Here is a 14029-nt window from a genome sequence, read left to right on the forward strand (position 1 = left end):
ATACCTTGAAGAGTCGGTATAAAATTAATTTCCACTCTGTTAGAGTAATTTATTTTTAAGACAGCAAATTTCTTGAACGAGAGCAGTCTATAGCACCATTTCTGAAAGTGCTTATTGATTATCAGCCAGACCTAACAAGATATTTGACTTCTTGAAACTGTGCTTAATTTCTTTGTCACTGTGCTGCATTTTTCTGATCTGAATTCTTTTCCAGTACTTCTGCCTTCAGAATGTCACTCTCTCTTTGACTTAATATTCCAGAAAGGTGCCCAAGAGCTTTTTAATTAAGAATAATAATTATATGCAAAGCAATGTATATATTATGAAAATACAATAAACACAGAAGATATATGCATGCTAGGCAACAAGGATGCATTCAAAGCAGCCAATAAAGTCTATTGATAATATATCATGGCCTTTATCAATCTAGTGCCCTCCGGATGTTTTTGGACTACAATTACCATCAACCCTGACAAATGCACAACGTTGTAGTCCAACATCATCTGGAGTTTAACAACTGAATGGCAACACTACAAATTCCTAAATGAAACTAGCTGGGCCAAGAAGACTCTTCACATAGGGAATTCTACCTGCATAAATATAAAATGCAACGTAGAGAGTATCAAGTGCAAATGCACATTTTGTAGAAGCAATAAAAGGTGGGGGGCTATTAAATACTCAGTCTGAGCACATGGGGATAGACAGTCACTCTTTCACTTACATAGATATATACATATATTGAAATTCATATTGTTAATCAGTGCTTAAAACCATCAATTTTTCCACTGCAGTGTGTGTGTGTGGTATAATGCATGTGTGCAATATTAATAACATAATTATTTCTCCATCTCTGTATGACATGGGACGAGCTTGTACATCTTTGAGTTGTGGGGTAATGAACTTGCCTCAAATATGCTTGTTGCCAGGATGACTGCAGCAGCTCTCTGAAGACACATGGGACCAAGATTTGGTATACAAGAGGGAAACCAAAGGGAAGCACATGATCTTGAATAACAGCTCCTGAGAGGATAACCCATCACATTTCCAGTATCTCTTGTTTAGTCCATTTTGATGCATTGGCAGCAAACACACCACTTGAAACGAGAGGTGAAGGACAGTGTAATGAAAGCAACACTAAGGCAAAAAAAATCAATAAATCAATATTATAGCACAGGGAATTAGGTTTTATTCCTCATTAGACCAAAGCAACTGGCTCCTCACTGAGAGGTAGCAGTAGGAAATTAAAATCTAGAAAGAATCTAGTCCTTTGCACTTGTCTCAAAGTTTTTCTGCAATTCCAGTATAGCTGTTTTAGAGACAAGCGCAGAGCTTTCTGTATGCAAGTTTTCTACTGGAAACATTTAATCATAATCTTGTAGCAACATAAATCACATTCCTGGATGTATTTTAGCATGTGTTCATATTAGAAATAATCAATATATCGTACAACATCAACATGAGATTAAAAAAATACCAACAAAGATGAAAATGCTAAATAAACTTGATTCAGAATAATATGCCAGGGAGAATAAAAACTGATGACCAGCTGTTCAGATTTCTTGAACAGCAGCAGAAGGGTATCAAAGAGGGGTGGCACATTCCTCCCTAGATATGGAATTATAAGGCTAAGACACAGTAACAGAGAAGGCCCTGTTACACTCCAAGCAAATACAACTTGGATGTTGGAGGAATGTGGTGGATGGTATCTCAGATGAGCAGACAGGCTCATATAAGAGGATGGTTCTTAAGGAAACCCCACCCCCAAACCATTTAGGGCTTTAAAGATCATAGCAAGAACTATGAATTGGTCCTGAAAATGAATCTGAAACCAATAAAGCTGTTGATATAAGTTATATGCACCTGATCATCAGCACCAGCCATCTATCTGACCACTGACTGGATCCTGGGCAAGCTGGAACTTCCAGACACTTTTCAAAAGTGTTGAGAGCACTGCAGTAGTCTAATCATAATGTAACTAAAGGCATGTGACACAACAGACAAATCTGACTCCTTTAGGAATGGAAACAGCAGGCATACCTACCTAAGCTGGACAAAACAGTTCCTTGCCACAGGAAGCACACCCAGACTGCCAACCTGAATGCTTAATGGATGTGCATCCAACATGGACTCCTGTCTTGTCAGGATTAAATGTCAATCCATTACTAACCTCAAGCATGGGGTCAGAACCTCAACAGCTTTCCCAAAATATGACAGAAAGGAAAGATAATGTGGGTTGTTTTTTACATACTGGGGAAATTGTACTCCAAATCCCAGAACATCTCTCCCATTTTATGTAAATGTACATTTTATGTAGATGTTAAACAACTTGGGGAAACAGAATGGGGCCCCAAGGATACTTGGCAGTGCTTAGAACTAGAAGTGGTTTCTTAAATCCCAGCTCTACAATTCTATGATTCTATTCTTGCTTCTACCTCTTCCCCTCAAAGCACTTATACTGAAAGAAAAGAAAGTTAAGCTTCTATATAAGTGGCCTGAAAACAATTCTTGTTTATTGATACACAAGAAGTTTGCCATACCAATTTTGATCTGTATGGAAGTCATAATGCATTTGCACAGGCTATTATTGCTGTAGTTACTGCAGCAATTACTACTGTGCACAGTCCTATGTTAGGTTTGTTTGCACATGTCTCGTGGTATAATAGTCCCCAGAAAAGTTTGAGCTGTTGTATAACTTCTTGCTCTAGTTTAAAATGCTCCACATTTAATTGCTACTGCTATGGTGTCACAGTAGAGCAAAACACTATACTGTACCCAAAAAGGGAAAGAAATGTTTAAATATTTTAGAAAGCCACACAGTAGCATGTGTTTATTTGCTCAGTTGTATCACTTTCGCAACTGTAGAACAAAATTCTGAAAGATACATTGTTTCCAGGTTGTATTCTATTCGGGCACTGATCTGCTTAACTTCAGCTAGGATGCAGCAACATGTATCATATATAGATAGTTGTCAGGGGGCTGATGATTGCAAAGTTAGGGGGGAACTCATATTTGCCCATATGAAAAATATCCCTCCCAAGTAAATTACTAACCCATGCAACTTTACTATTAGTATATTGATGTAGATGAAGCTTTGCTATTTTATGCAGCCTTGGGTCATCCACGTATCTTTTCTTGCAAAAATCATGCCACTGCAATGGTTTTGTTATCACAAAACCTACATGTTACAGAAGTATGCGTAAATGTTAACATACAACCCTTTTTTTTTTGTGACCTTTACTATTTGATCTTGAAAGCTAAAGCTCAAACATTTCAGATACGATGAAACCAATGTGTGCATAAATAAATCACAACATATCACTATTGTGATGAGTTTGTGGAGGAACAAGGCAAGGAGAGTACTAATCACCATGCATTTAATGTACTCAGGTTGGTGTGGTTGGTTGTTAGAGAGTGAAAGAGACAGACAAACAGACAGACAGAGGTCTACATTTGTGAATCCATGGTGTATTACTTTTAGAATACATTGTCTCCAACACAGCTGCAAACTCTTCTAGAAAAATACTGTATTTGTTTTTTAAAATTTTAGTTTATAAACACTGTGCTTTTCTCTCCTTGTGCACAATGAACACAGTAAAGCATTTTGCTTTTCCTTGTCAGGCAGATGACACTTAAGCTGTCATAATATAATTTTCCTGTACTTAGGTTTGATGTCTAGCATAGTATGTTTATTCACATTTTTAGATGTGCCAGTAAATAAACCTGAGTCAGATATATTCAATTACATTTATTTCGTGGCTTTATTATTTGTAGGTGGTTCTTATCTTAAACATGTATCTTCTGATACAACGTGCTTTCCAACTGCAAAGAGATAAAATGCAATATGAACACAAGCAGTGCCCAGAAGAAGGGTGTGTTATAGTATATTTATAAAATTCTGGTACATCTGACTTTAATTCCCATAAAACATAGAATGTTGGGGCTTCTGTCACAAGTTTAAGGGCTCAGCTAGTGCTTTCTCTCCCAGGCATCTCCTATGGAATCACTTGGAGAAAATTCACTAAATGCACTAATCTGCCCTCAGAGTCAAATGATACAGGCAACCAAGTGCAAGGGGGCAGCAACTTCTGAAGTTTTCTGAGTATTCTCAGACTATTTCCTATCCATCCAATTGGATCATGTGCCAGTGCAGCACTGTAGTGTCTGAGTAGTACCTGCAGTTCAAACTACTGCAGTAGAATAGACTTCCCACCAACCCCCCAAAACATGTTAATCTGAAAGCATTTTCTGAGCTGGCAGCAAGAGATACTGAAATGTTATCTGCTTGAGGCAGACAGAACAAATACTTGCATTTAACTCAAGTGACTGAGTGTGCACATGCATGCAAGATGTTTCCATGATCAAAACTTGGGTCATTTTCAGGTGACACTAAAAATTCCTTGTACTTTGGGATCTGACACCTGTTATATGTGTATGGCAATGCAGAATAGAAAGAGGAAGATATACATTCTCAAACCAGATGTGTATTCTAGACAACAGTAATCTAAATTATAGATGTGAGAAATGCAAAAGCTATTTGAGCATCACTTTTTTTAAAAAAAATACCTTATGGCTAGAAGATGTGCAATTTTTACTTTGCAATGCTTCAAGCCATAGTGTCTTATTTCTAAAGGTCCCAGTGTTCAAAGAAAGAACAAAATCATTATGGACTTTCTTTCCCATTAAAACTCAATAATGAAACATCTGATGAGTTCAGGGCTTTGATTAAAAAATAAAAACTTATGCTATGTGTAATGAGTATGAGTTACTCGTGCGTAAACTGGTGCCTCTCTAGGCTAATTTGCCTTGTTAAAACCTTTCTGACTGCACAGCCCTTTCTCATCGTGGCTGCCTCAGTCGCTGGCAGAATCCGTCAGTGGGCGTTTCTTGAACCTCTTCCAACATAAAAGTTGTTTGACACCCAGTCTCCTCCTCCTCTCACTGCGCGGGAGTCTTCTGCGCAGGGAGGGCGTGGATAGCGGAGGACCTGTGCCCTCCTCACTGAGGTCCAGTGAAGAGTCCTGGAGCCCTCTCTCTGATTCCCCCATCTGCCCCCCTTTATCCCTGGTGTTGCGCTGATTTGCTTCCCCTTCTACTGAGCTGTTTCTCCCCTTCTGCTGGGTCCTTCGCCAGCATCATCTAGGAGCCTCCCCTTCGCCTCTCGCTCCGATGTCAGTTCCCTGACACTATGCAATTAATTTTTGTCTGCTAATAAGAAAATTACCCTCCCTTGATACACATACGCCACAACTAATGGGGGGAAAGTATGATTTATGCATAAAATCCCTTTTTATTGCATGTTTTTATTTTTGAATTTTGATGGCCTTTCTTTGGGATATCTAAAGATAGGTGAGATATGACCTGATTTTTGAAAGGCCCTTATTACTTCTTGAGTCACTGCATTCTGAAATGCTTTCATGCTTTACCAAATACAAACCATACCTGTGTTGCTTGAGAAAAAGCTAGCCAACTATAAAGTTACAGTAAAAGATCTGTGCATCTTCATATTATGTTAGGCAAAGACTCTATTATTCCAACACTGCTCGCCCATCATCAATGCTTTCTGGAGACCAAGTTACATTATATCCAAGATGCAAGTGCAACCTGGCTCTCTGTGTTGACAATTACAGCCCCTACTGCCAGAGGAAACTGAAGGGGATCATGCCTGAAGGGAACAAACTGTCTTTCTGCACCTGTTGTTTATCTCTGCTTTTCTCTCTCTAGCTAATTTTCCATAGGAGCTATGGAACATGCTCCATAGTAGCTTCTGCTTACAACAGCATTCCTCAACTTAGTGCCCTCCGGATGTTCTAGTCTAGACCACAACTCAGTCAGTACAGCCACCAGAATGCTCAACAGCTTTTTCAAGGTGACAGTAATTCTACCATATAGCCTGGCTCTGAATAACATAGAGGCAATGCCTTCATGTTAAGACTATACCTTCTCAGTAGGAAGCCCTGCCTCTAAATTCCAGATGTGTGTCATACTGGTGGAAAAGGGTGGTAAAAATACTCTTATTGCTTAGTACATTCCAAGCTTGATAGTCACCTTCCTTCATCTATAACCATGAGCTTCCTCACAAATAATAAACTGCTCAGTGTGTTGTTGTTTTTTTCTTTTAAAGATCAATATATCAATATAGCAACATGATTGATGCAGTATCAGTAGAGAGCCCACCTATTTTTTGCTAAGAAAGCATTTTTATATGCTTTCCCAAGTTTCAGTTAGGGCTGATTCACATCCTTCTATGTGTTGAGTGTTATGGTTTTGCAGAACCACAGGTGAAACTCGGAAAATTAGAATATCATGGAAAAGTTCATTTATTTCAGTAATTCAACTTAAAAGGTGAAACTAATATATGAGATATGGCTCCCCAAATCTCTTTTCTGATGAGAGCAGCTTTTGCATCTCATTTGGAAACCAAGGACCCAGAGTCTGGAGGAAGAATGGGGAGGCACACAATGCCAGATGCCTGAAGTCCAGTGTGACGTTTCCACAGTCTGTGTTGATTTGGGGAGCCATGTCATCAGCTGGTGTTGGTCCACTGTGCTTCATTAAGTCCAGGGTCAATGCAGCCATCTACCAGGAGTTTTTGGAGCACTTCATGCTTCCTTCCACAGATGAGCTTTATAGGGATGCTGACATCATTTTCCAGCAGGACTTTGGCACCTGCCCACACTTCCAAAAGTACCAAAACCTGGTTCAATGCCCATGGGATTACTGTGCTTGATTGGTCAGCAAACTTGCCTGACCTGAATCCCATAGAGAATCTATGGGGCATTGCCAAGAGAAAGATGAGAGACACGAGACCGAGCAATGCAGAAGAGCTGAAGGCTGCTATTGAAGCTTCCTGGTCTTCTATAACACCTCAGCAGTGCTATAACACCACAGCAGTGCCAAGTACTGAGTACATATGCATGCTTCTACTTCTCAGAGGTCCAATGTTGCTCTCTTTGCAGTCCTTGTTTTGCTGATTTCATTTAATATTCTAATTTTCTGAGATTGTTAATTTGGGGTTTTCATCAGCTGTACGCCATGATCATTACAATTATAACAAATAAAGGCTTGACATATCTCGCTTTGCATGTCATGAGTCTATCTCATATATTAGTTTCACCTTTTAAGTTGAATTACTGAAATAAATGAACTTTTCCACTATATTCTAATTTTCCGAGTTTCACCTGTAGTTCTCATGCCATTGCCAAAGCATATTATAGATTTGTCCATCATATTGGCTTACTGCCAAGTAAGGAGAAGAATTTTAGAGGATATTGAAATATATGAATGGTCAGTCTGTGATAAACAGCTTCAAACAAACCTGCACATCACATTCCTGTTCCAGTTTGACAAACTTTTAATTATATCACCACCAACTTATTGCTACTATAGTGGAGAGTTCATGAAGGCATATTAACATTCAACAGAGCACTTGAATTAGAAGATTGTAGTCTTTCAGACCTATTTTACTAGTTGTGCCAGCATGTGCTTCCGATGACACCCACCAGCTGCTACACACCATTGTAGCAGCACAGACCACAATGTGACAAGGAAATTGCACTACATTATTCACTTACACGTATCTGAAATACAGAAAGAAATTTCTCTAAACTCAACTGTGTTGTCATCTTAGAAGCTCTGTACCATTCAGGGCTCCCCCCCTCCCGGCAGATTAACATATCACATATAAAACTGCAATGCTAGCAAGTTATGTACACCTTTGAGGAATGGTTTTTAATTGGCTTTTGAGCATCTGATTAGGAAATTTTGATTACAAGTTTTTGAATAATAAGCATTTAAGAAGTAGGCAAGTTTATCAAGACACCCAAAACAGATATGTGAATGTAGGGATCCACTTGTTTGTTTGTCAACGAGGGTATTTTAAACACTGACTACTAACACAAGACAGCCTTATAATAGTTACATAATATAATAAAACAGACGAGAGTTACTTGGGAAGAGCAAAAATGTATACCGGTTTCCGCTGTTTTCAGTTGTTTGAACGACTGGATCACTGGACCATGGTGGATCCCAGAGGAAATAAATCCCAGACTGGAGATGGCTGTAGCAGCACACAGACATATATCCCTCATAAACTAGAAGCTCCTTACTGGGCTGTAGCTAATCATCTTTCTCAACCTCTGGTGGCAGAAACAAGAGGCACCAGCGAGCAAGAGTGTTCATTTGCCCCACCCCAACAAGTCTTCATTCAGATGTTTCAACTGCCACGTTCTAAGTGCTGTCTTAGCCATCCCTTGATTTGTTGCCACCTGCCACCAACCTACTGCAGTTCCCCAAGTCATCTGTCATGTGAAAAATGCTTTTGGAGAGATGTGGTATCCCAGGGAAAATTAGATAAGATGCTGCTCACTCCAAGTTCTTTGGCAGACATGTATTTCCATGTAAATGAGAACTTAAGCAAAGGGGCCTGCATATAATGAAGCACCCTGCTGGCTAGAGGTCCAGGTGCCCTTAACACCTGGCAAGCAAATTTATCTGCATGAAAAAAGTGTGGAATAAGCACATAAGCGCCATTATAAAAAAAATCAGACTAGGTCTCTCAGCCTAAATAGACTATGATCCTGCATAGACCCATAGAATTTCATGGTTGGAAGGGACCCTGAGGATCATCTAGCTCAAACCCATGCAAAGCAGGAATACGCACCTGTCGCTTATAGGGATCAAACCTGCAACCTTGGCATTATCTTTCATAACCTTGTTATATAGTGCTCACTGCTCTGGCACAATGGACTAAGGGATCATCAATGAATGTCTAGAGAAGGAGAAGCTCACACCCCAGAGTTACCACTAGCCATTTCTTCATCCAATAAATGCTTCTAACCTGGCAGCCCACAAACTTACTGCCATTCAGTAGGGTGACAAAGGCTTCAACAAGGAGCTAACTCAGTGCAGTCAAGCATTGGGGTAAAGAATGAGAAGCACAGGTACAAGTACCTTTGGTCAGTCATTAGCATTGTTGGTTCAGTTCTCATTTCTATGCAGGGACACAGCTAGAGAGCAAGATCAAACATGGAATGAAGACAGATTCAAAAACAACCATCTCCCTTGGAAGTGTATAGCATTTCTGCAACCATTACCTCTTCCATCAAGACAGTCCTGAAAATAAACAACTTAAGGAGAATAATATGGCAAGCAAACACCCAGTGGAAGCACAGGCAGGGAAGAAACAAGGCCATCTACTGCTGCTGAAAACCAATAGGAACCATTGTTAGCACACATCCCTTCTCTCTCCACAGACAGGCATCCTTCCTACTACACTCAGAGAAACTAGCAAGATGCTTTCCCTTGATCCACACAGGAAGCAAAACAGAACTAAAGCAGCGCTATCAGCAAAAAAGACAAGTGGAACACTGGATTGTGTTGTACTGCCGTGATGTACCTGTTAACTTTCCATATCAATAATGCTTTAAGTGACACAACTCCATTTCTTTTTATAGCAGTTAACAATGTTGGGAAAGGGAAAGTAAGAGCATGAGAAGATAAATAGCTCCGAGGAGCTATTTCTATTAAAGAAAGCAAATGCATTACTTGTAAGTACTCATATACTACGAACAGCTGCAAACATGCTCTTGAATCTCATTGCACATATAATTATTTGCACTGTCAAGAGACTCCCCACCCTCCTTGAATACTGTTGCTACTAGGAAAGATGTGCCACTTGAAAGTACATTAAAGTAGAACGGAAAACCTTACTGACAATGGCATAACCCTAAGCAAAAAGAGAGGGAGAAGTAATTTGTGCTATGCAAAAAAAAAAAAATCACATTTGCAGGAACCACTTCAGATATCATGCCATTTCAATATTTTAAGTACTTGCAAGGTTAGGTACTTTATTCAAATAAATTGGGAGTTAGTCACCATGTCTTCCAGAGGGTGGCATAAGTGGGGCTTCCAACACAAACACAAGATACAAGCGATAATATCTGCTAACTAAAGTCCAGTTTCCGTATTTATATAATACACCATGCAATCTTTTAAACCACATTCTCCCCCATTCATTTTTTTGTTTGTTTCTATTCTGGAATCTCACATTGTGGAGAATTTTATCTATAAGTTCAAAATATAAAGAAAGTTTAAAAACTGCATTCAACATGTGGAATTACATGCACAAATCACAGACCCTGACAGTGTGAACACCCAACAAGCATTGCCATTCCATCATATTTTACTCTGTTGTTGCCAGTGATTCTTCTTTCCAATATACTGCAAGCTATTGCTGCAGCTAGGAGAGCTACACGGTATGCAAATTGAAGAGAACCATTCTCACAGCATTTTCCTCTTTGAGTACAGTTGTTGGCAGAAGAGGCTTAGTTAACTAAATATCTAGTCAAGTTGCTTGATTAACCAATACAAAATTTGATACTAGATTTTTATAACATGATAATTTTGCTACAAGCTTCTTGTCTGAGTTAAAAGAAACATTAATCATCTGTCCCATCAGACTGGCCATGTTTTTGTCAAAGTTGTTATTCAACATGGCATGTCCTCCATGGAAATATCGAAATGCAGAATAAAAACTGTCAGATTATGTTTTTATTCCAAGTGGAAATGAGCACCTCAGCAGAATAATAAGGAATGGATTTCTTCATATACCTCCAATTATTAAATGACATTTTTAATAAATCAACATCTATTTGAGTTCCTGGCCTGAGTTTTGCACTTTAAAAATCAATAAACTTTGTTCGTTAGCAACATCGCACTGAGCTTCCTAGTAGAAGAGTGGAGTGGAAATGTTACAAAATAAAACAAATAATGAATCTCCAGCATTCAAACACTAGCAGCAGTAACCTTATGCACACTTATTTGGGTACCAGTCCCATAGATTTCACTGGGACTTACTTCTGAGTAAACATGCACACGGTTGGGCTGCATGAATATGAAACCCTTTGCTATAGTTAACGCAACAGATCTCATTAAACCTCTGACCCAGTTGAGGAGCCGTCTCCCATTTCAGAGCAAAATTGCTTTACTGATATATTATGTGCTGATCCACCCCATCTTTAAAGTGCTGTGCTCTCTCCCTCCACTTTGCTATTAAACATCCACCAAGACAAAAAAGCTCTGCTGCTCTGGGAAAATCTAAATGATGGATCTCGCCAGCTAGAAACATCACCTGTAGTGCCAAAACCACACAATTCTAACAGGGGAGGGGGGGAGTACACAGTGTGCGTTCTGCAAATATCCTGGAGAGTGTGGGGTCATCTGCCGGGACTTCCAGCTACAGAACAAGCAGGCTGCTGGTGCTTCTGTAGTTCTGGCAGAATACATGCTGCCTCCCAACTCCGAGAAAGGCTTGCTTCCACTCACTGCTTACTGGTCCATAGGCAAACAGGAGCGGAGCCAGAACGGGGTGGGGTGCGCGCGCTCTCCCTCTCTCCCTCTCTCTGCCTTTACACCGAATCTGAGGGGGAAGAAGGCACGTGCGAGACAGCAGAGCAGGCAGCCAGCATTATTCCACTCCCACCAACGAGATCGGAAATGAAATGTAACAGAAGCCTATGTCTCCCGCGCCAAGTCTTACAAGAACAGAATACTAACGGGTTCATTTCTCTCTGACCGATTATTACCATATGCAGATAAGCAAAGCACACAGGCGCAGCAGGAGCAGCTCCCTTCGCCTTCACATCCTACCCGGCGCAACTTTTTGCTTGGGAAACAGGCGACGATCACCACGCCAGGGCAATGCTTCTCTCCCCTAGTATTTGCTTTAGCAGAAATGGTGTTTCGTCACAGATTCAGGAAGAACAGCGCGAGAACGGTGCTCGCTCTCCCTCAACTCTCGGTGCCCATCAACCCCAGAAATAGGGAAAGTCACGCCTCTCTCTAATTTCATCATGGCTCTTTGCTTCTTTACCTACTCAGAACTTACTCCACTCCACTGAAGATGCCTAGTAAGCATCTTGAGTAACTTTAAGGGTTTTTATTTGAGGACGATCGCCTCAGAATAAACTGGGGGCGGAGGGGGGGGGGAAGTGAGATTTGCCTTTCCTTACATTCCAGAGCCTTTTGCTCCCTCCTCCACTAAGGAATCATGGACTCATGAGCTGGAAGGGGACCACCAGGGTCATCTATCCCAACCCCCTGCAATGCAGGAATCTCTCGAGCCCACCACCCTGAGATGAAGAGTCTCACGCCTTACCGACTGAGCTATCTCACATCTTACACGTTAAAAAGTTAAATGTTGGAGTGACGAATATGGAAAGCACGGTGGGCAAAAAGCTCTCGCCACGGGCAAAGCTCCCATCTTCTCGCGGAACGAGACACGCCGCCGTGCTACATGCAGAAAGGAAGGGAAAACTTTTACTAGCAGAAGGTGCTGTTACAACAGCTTGAAATGGGGGGGGGGGAGGAGGGAGAGCATTCCAGCTACTAACCCTTTCGCACCCATATCTGGCACCCTGCGCCTCACGTCACACACTGCCCATCCTGAAAAATGCTGTCCTCGTTTTATTGCACGACACGGGGCGATTTCTGCCTGCGTGGCTTCGTCGAGGGGTTGGGCTGGATGACCTTCAGGCACCCCCCCCTTTCTCGGCTCAGTGACAACAGTTGCCTTGGCAGCGCAGGGCCTGGCTCGGCTTCTTCCGCACGCGAGGGAAGCGAGAGGGAAACGCAACTTGGATCCTACCCCCCCCCCACCCTCCCATCCCATCCTCACCGAAGCCCACCGACGGCAACTTTCCGGCATCGCCAACGGACACTGCAGCAACGCGAGAGAAAGAGGACGAGCAGCCAAAAAGGAGCGCTTCAAGGAGACGCGGCCGTCTTGTGCCTCCACCTGGACGCGCGGAGCGGGGCTGTCCTTACCTCAGCAGAAGCCACCTCAGCACAGCCGGCGGATAATCCCCTGCCCGCGCGGGCGGCCGGCGGCGCTTCCCCTCAGAAGCTGCTCCTCTCGCTGCCAAGGCGAGGCGAAGCGACGTCTTCTTCCGCGACGCCCTCCGTCCTCGCGCTTCTCCCTCCGCCCGCCCGCCTCGCTTGGGCGCCACCTGGGCTGAGGGAAGCCGCTTTGCCCCCCGCGCTCCTTCCCTCAGTCAGTCCGCGGGCATCTCTCCACAGGAAGAGGGCGGCGACGACGCTGCTTCGCCCGGGCTGCAGGCTCGCTCTTCTTCTGCCCGGAAACAGGAGTCTTTGAGAAGGGAGAGCGAGGTGGTGGAAGAAGAGTAGCGGGAGATAATAATAATAAAAAACAACAACTTTGAGGTAAAAAATAGGGGGGAGGACGTAACGTTTAAGGCAGAGAGGGCGGGGGAGAGACTGAGCACGCGCCCCGCGCGCTCGAGGAAGCGCCGCGAGTGCTCCGCGCGGAGAGGCGCTTCTTGGCCGAGCCTCTCGGCGAGGGGAAAGGTGTCCCCTCCCACCATCCAGGGCAAAGGGAGCTTCGCTGAGCGAGGAGCGAGGACGAGCGACGGAGGAGGCGCCTGCCAAATCCTGAGGGAAGCGCGGGGTCGCCTGGACACGGTAAATCGAGGGGGTGGCTGGGGGTCAGGGGAGACCGGCCAGTTTTCGGTCTCCTCCTGCAGCAGCAGCGGAGGAAAGAGAAGAGCGCGGAGGGAGGGAGAACTGGAGGAAGCCGCGAGGAGGCAGCAGGTTGCAGCAGCCCTTCTTCAGCCGAGCGGGCGGCGGCGGCGGCGGCGGCGGCGGCGGCGGGGCTCGCTCCCTCTAGCTGGCGCAGGCGGACGAGGAAGGCGGCAAGACGACGGCCGCGTCGTTCCTCAGGAGTGAGGGATGGCCGGTCGGCTTCAGATCAGGTGGGCAGGGAAGCTCGGAGAAGATTCATGGCGCGCTGTCAAGAGGGGTTTGGACACGCCGTCCTCCTCCTCCTCCTCCTCGGCTGTTTCACGCTCCCCGGAGTGAGACGGACGTCGCCGGCGCTGCCTCGGAAGGAGAGGCGAAGCCTTGGCAAAGCGGCAGTGTGGCCACGAGCGGCAAGGCGGGCTCTTTTTCAGATTCTCTCGCACGCGTACGCCTCGCACACGTGCTCTGATGCAAGGGCGCAGGGGTGCCTCGGAGG

At 43.5% G+C, this 14029-nt stretch overlaps 1 protein-coding gene across 14 annotated transcripts in view; it reads right to left on the minus strand.

Moving 5' to 3' along the window:
- Positions 1 to 13638, minus strand: part of PCDH15 (protocadherin related 15) — a 648544-nt gene extending 634906 nt beyond the window's left edge. For 9 of the 14 annotated variants that reach the window (XM_081004527.1, XM_081004539.1, XM_081004528.1 and 6 more), the window contains exon 1: positions 12823 to 13638. The gene's annotated coding sequence lies outside the window, so the exon portion shown is untranslated. Of the gene's footprint in view, positions 1 to 11322; positions 11340 to 11582; positions 11677 to 12822 lie in introns of those variants that run through there. The other 5 variants (XM_081004541.1, XM_081004537.1, XM_081004536.1 and 2 more) reach the window with 4 other exon arrangements.
- Between the last annotated feature and the right edge of the window lie 391 nt (positions 13639 to 14029).

Source organism: Podarcis pityusensis (genome assembly GCF_964106645.2).
Source record: "Podarcis pityusensis genome assembly, chromosome: 5".
Classification (NCBI taxonomy): domain Eukaryota; kingdom Metazoa; phylum Chordata; class Lepidosauria; order Squamata; family Lacertidae; genus Podarcis; species Podarcis pityusensis.